We start from the raw sequence: 6,000 nt of genomic DNA, 5'->3' as shown, positions 1-6,000 counted from the left end.
CCAAGTCTGCCATTTTAAAGAGGAGAAAAAAAAAAAAAAATTGTAAATTTAAATCAAACAAATCTTACTTTTTTTTTTGTATTGTTTCCACCTTCCAGCCTACCTCCTGACTATCTCCTGCAATATCTCTTCACTGTACTTTAATGTAGTACTTGAAGGTAGTACTTGCAGCTAATGAATTAGGCCAGCTAATGAGTCTGTCTCTATATATACAGTGGAGGAAATAATTATTTGACCCCTCACTGATTTTGTAAGTTTGTCCAATGACAAAGAAATGAAAAGTCTCAGAACAGTATCATTTCAATGGTAGGTTTATTGTAACAGTGGCAGATAGCACATCAAAAGGAAAATCGAAAAAATAACTTTAAATAAAAGATAGCAACTGATTTGCATTTCATTGAGTGAAATAAGTATTTGAACCCTCTAACAAAAAAAGACTTAATACTTGGTGGAAAAACCCTTGTTTGCAAGCACAGAGGTCAAACGTTTCTTGTAATTGATGACCAAGTTTGCGCACATTTTAGGAGGAATGTTGGTCCACTCCTCTTTGCAGATCATCTCTAAATCCCTAAGGTTTCGAGGCTGTCTCTGTGCAACTCTGAGCTTGAGCTCCCTCCATAGGTTTTCGATTGGATTAAGGTCCGGAGACTGACTAGGCCACTCCATGACCTTAATGTGCTTCTTCTTGAGCCACTCCTTTGTTGCCTTTGCTGTATTTTTTGGGTCATTGTCGTGCTGGAACACCCATCCACGACCCATTTTCAGTTTCCTGGCAGAGGGAAGGAGGTTGTCGCTCAGGATTTCACAATACATGGCTCCGTCCATTTTCCCGTTTATGCGAATAAGTTGTCCTGTGCCCTTAGCAGAAAAACACCCCCAAAGCAAAATGTTTCCACCCCCATGCTTGACGGTGGGGACGGTGTTTTGGGGGTCATAGGCAGCATTTTTCTTCCTCCAAATACAGCGAGTTGAGTTAATGCCAAAGAGCTCTATTTTGGTCTCATCAGACCACAGCACCTTCTCCCAGTCACTCTCTGAATCATTCAGGTGTTCATTGGCAAACTTCAGACGGGCCTGCACATGTGCCTTCCTGAGCAGGGGGACCTTGCGAGCCCTGCAGGATTTTAATCCATTGCGGTGTAATGTGTTTCCAATGGTTTTCTTGGTGACTGTGGTCCCTGCTAATTTGAGGTCATTAACTAACTCCTCCCGTGTAGTTCTAGGATGCTTTTTCACCTTTCTCAGAACCATTGACACCCCACGAGGTGAGATCTTGCGTGGAGCCCCAGAGCGAGGTCGATTGATGGTCATTTTGTGCTCCTTCCATTTTCGAACAATCGCACCAACAGTTGTCACCTTCTCTCCCAGCTTCTTGCTAATGGTTTTGTAGCCCATTCCAGCCTTGTGCAGGTCTACAATTTTGTCTCTGACATCCTTGGACAGCTCTTTGGTCTTTCCCATGTTGGAGAGTTTGGAGTCTGCTTGATTGATTGATTCTGTGGACAGGTGTCTTTTATACAGGTGACTAGTTAAGACAGGTGTCCTTAATGAGGGTGACTAATTGAGTAGAAGTGTCTAACCACTCTGTGGGAGCCAGAACTCTTAATGGTTGGTAGGGGTTCAAATACTTATTTCACTCAATGAAATGCAAATCAGTTGCTATCTTTTATTTAAAGTTATTTTTTCGATTTTCCTTTTGATGTGCTATCTGCCACTGTTACAATAAACCTACCATTGAAATGATACTGTTCTGAGACTTTTCATTTCTTTGTCATTGGACAAACTTACAAAATCAGTGAGGGGTCAAATAATTATTTCCTCCACTGTACATACACTCCTTCCCAATCTCCTCCCCCAGCAAAACATGTAACACCTTAGTGAGCTAGGCTCATTAGCAAAGGCACAATAGCAAACACCTGACCAAATTCCTTACCTGTTCTCAAGCAATTGTCAGCAAAAAAAACCACAGATGAGCCAGTTGCAGACTCCAAGCCAATCTCTTGCAGTATCTCTTCAGTCTCCTGCAATAGCTCTTCACTGTACTTTAATGTAGTACTTGAAGGTAGTACTTGCAGCTATTGAATCATTACTCTCATGCACTCTTTTGTACCTAGTTGGAGTGCTGATGAGGTTCAGAAAAGAGCTCGTTGCCATCACCGCCGACATTGAACAGATGTTCCACTGTTTCGTAGTCAGAGAGGACCACCGGAATTTCCTCAGGTTTCTGTGGTACAAGAATAATGACACCAACGCAGAGATGGCAGAATATCGAATAAGGGAACACGTATTTGGAAACAGCCCTTCACCTGCGGTGGCAACTTACGGCCTTCGGCGAACTGCATTAAAGGGAGAATCCGAGTACGGTAAAGACGCCAGAGACTTTGTAGAAAAGGACTTCTACGTAGACGATTGACTCAAATCACTACCGACTGAAGAAGCGGCTATCGATCTGCTCAAAAGGACTCAAAGTATGTTGTACCAAGCTAAACTTAGACTACACAAAATTGCTTCAAACAGCCTGGCCGTTATGAGGGCCTTCGAATCAGGCGATCATGCACCAGGATTCAAGGACATTAACTTGGGACTGGACAGTCCACCTGTGCAGAGGAGCTTGGGCCTCAGATGGGATCTCTCGGTTGACTCCTTCGGTTTTCAGATAAGTTGTGCAGCCAAGTCCATTCAAGATCAGTTGGCGGAAAAGGGTTGCACCTGGATTTTCAATCCTTCTCATAGTTCCCACATGGGGGGCTCCTGGGAGAGAATCATCCGCATCTCACGCAACATCTTAAATTCTATGTTGATGGATGTTAACTCGTCTAGACTCACACATGAGACTCTAGTCACCCTTCTCGCTGAAGTTTCGGCCATTATCAACTCAAGACCCCTCGTGCCAGTGTCTATGGATCCTGAAACACCAGCCATACTGACTCCGGCTATTCTACTTACCCAAAAAACTGAGAATAAGCTAATACCTAGTGGAAAATTTACTCATGCTAACATCTATCAAAAACACTGGAAACGTGTACAATACCTAGCAGATTACATCTGGAACAGGTGGCGAAAGTACCTCAGTGTTCTTCAAGGAAGAAGAAAATGGCAACACCACAAACCAAACTTGAAGGAAGGAGACCTTGTATTGATGAAAGAGCAACAAACCGAAAGGATTGACTGGCCTATCGGACTAATTTCAAAGGTTTTCCCTAGCAAGGATGGCAAGGTCAGGAAGGTGGAGTTGAAGATCTTCAGGAAAGGCAAGCTTAAAACGTTCTCAAGACCAATCAACAAACTCATGCTGGGTGAACAGGACTGTATCTAGCTTCGCAGATCTTCTCCATTCCAAGTTGGAAAACAGGACTAATCTATGTTTTGCATTCTAACATGTTCTTTTTACAGGTTGTTTATATTTTATGGACATTCGTCGTAGTGAAATCCCCAAAGTGAATTTCAGACGGGGAGTGTGCTGTTCTTTCAAATTTAATTCATGCACTGTATTATTATCTCTTCTTTTACTATGTTGTTTCTATGTATTGTTCTCTGCTGCCATCTGCTGGCCGGAATTCGTATGCTGCACTCCTCGTTCTTGTCATTAAAGTTTTTCTCTACTTCCTGTAGCCATTTTTCAGTGCTGCATTCCTTTGTGACTAGAGACACACACCTTGGCTTGTGAAGGCATCAGTTTTTGACCAGCAGTTAGCCTCAGGAAAGACATCCACATGACAGCATCTACTCTACTACTGTATCACTGTATTGCATCACCGTACATCGCTGCTTTGGATCAAATAAACCCACGTTTGATTGCATTCTCATGTCTATGTCTGGGTCCATCTAACCTGAGCATCTGCCGGTCCGGTCTGCTCCACTGCTTGGATACGAAGGTAGGACAGTCACATAGTCATTATCAGTTACACCTTCATTCGCCTTCATGTGGGGACAGAACACCTGATTCCGGCCTGTCTCCTGACTACGTGTATTGTCTGCTCCTTCCAGGCTTAGCATCAATGTCTCTGACTTTAGAGGGTCAGCTGCTAACTATACTAGGACTATTCCAGGAGGTAGAGACCTGATTGGTTTCCTGCTGTGAAGTCCATCCCTGTATATAAAGGTGAATATCAGGGTACTGCTAGGGCAAAGCCTTAGGTATAGCCCAAAGTTAGGCCTCTTGCACACAACCGTATGCATTTTGCGGTCTGCAAAAAATGGATCCTCAAAAAATACAGATGACATCTGTGTGCATTCCGTATTTTGCGGAACGGAACAGCTGGCCCCTAATAGAACAATCCTATCCTTGTCCGTAATGCGGACAATAATAGGACATGTTCTATTTTTTTGCGGAACGGAAATACGGACATACGGAAACTGAATGCACACGGAGTAACTTCTGATTTTTTGCGGACCCATTGAAATGAATGTTTCTGTATACGGTCAGCAAGAATGGAACGGACATGGAAAGAAAATACGTTCGTATGCAAGAGGTCTTACACCGGGTCAATTGGCATAGTTCGTGCACACCCACTGCCTATTACACCAGCACTGTGCATTGTATTGTATTGTTTATTAGTCCGTATTAATTTAGAATACATTTATGGTGTGCTTCCTTTTAAAGCAGCGTACCATTAAGAAGCTACTAATTTTTAATATACATCACTCACCAGAGATGTCTAGCAGACACATGAAATGGAATACAAATATATAATTGAACATATTTACCTTCAATTCGTTCTATCTTAGGACAAAAAGACACAGAAGGCTAGTCTAGACATCTAATGTACTCCTCTCTAGTTATTTGAAGTCAGTGTACTTAGTAATGGTAGACACAACTACTAAATATTGATAGCACCACTATAAATGGAATTGACATATGTAATTTTAAATAATTAAAATAAGTGAAATATACGCACTGTATACTGTGTGACTACGCAGATGAAAACTTAAAGAAAATGTGTTATCAGAAAATAACCTATTGTTTATTATGCTATTTATTATTTTCCATGTCACTATATAAAAAAAAAAAAACATAAAAGCCTGCAGTTTTCACACTGGCCACTAAGCCAACCAATGGGTTCCACTTCTTGGTCTGTACAGATCACTTTACTGCAGTTATCTGCTTATCTATACACGTAGGTTATATCATAAAAGGCAGGATTAGAATGACAGATAAGACAGGATCCACCATTCACAATAGGTGATTGTCATAGCTTATATATTCTTTCCTTGCACAATGACCTCTGCACATGCCTAGAAAACTCTCACATAGAAGTCTATGAAGTCCCCTCCTGACCATTGTGTCTATGGCCCAGGTGGTTGCAGTAAAGCTATTTTTTTAATGCTGTGTAAATACTGTTAAATACAGCTCAGGCAAGATGGCCATCCCCATAATGTTTAGAATAGAAAAAAAAAATCTGCATTCAGAAAATAAATAAATTAGAAAAAAGTGCTGCTACTATCTGGTTTTAACTGGCAGTAAAAAAAATAGTTGACAAATTTCTTTAAAAACCTGTTTATTACATTATTATTTACATAATCTCAATATTACATATTTTTATATACCAATTTAGTCATATATAATGAGATTATGACAATATGTATACAGTGCAAAGATCTGAATAGTCATTCAGTATCAATAATTATGCCACTGAAAATACATACACTGCTCAAAAAAATTAAGGAAACACTTAAGCAACACAATGTAACTCCAAGTCAATCACACTTCTGTGAAATCTGTCCACTTAGGAAACAACACTGATTGACAATCAATTTCACATGCTGTTGTGCAAATGGGATAGACACCAGGTGGAAATTATAGCAATTAGCAAGACACCCCCAATAAAGGAGTGGTTCTGCAGGTGGTGACCACAGACCACTTCTCAGTTCCTATGCTTCCTGGCTGATGTTTTGGTCACTTTTGAATGCTGGCGGTGCTTTCACTCTAGTGGTAGCATGAGACGGAGTCTACAACCCACACAAGTGGCTCAGGTAGTGCAGCTTATCCAGGATGGCCTA

This window comes from Bufo bufo, chromosome 1 (genome assembly GCF_905171765.1).
Source record: "Bufo bufo chromosome 1, aBufBuf1.1, whole genome shotgun sequence".
NCBI classification, from domain to species: domain Eukaryota; kingdom Metazoa; phylum Chordata; class Amphibia; order Anura; family Bufonidae; genus Bufo; species Bufo bufo.
This window is presented reverse-complemented; position numbering follows the sequence as displayed.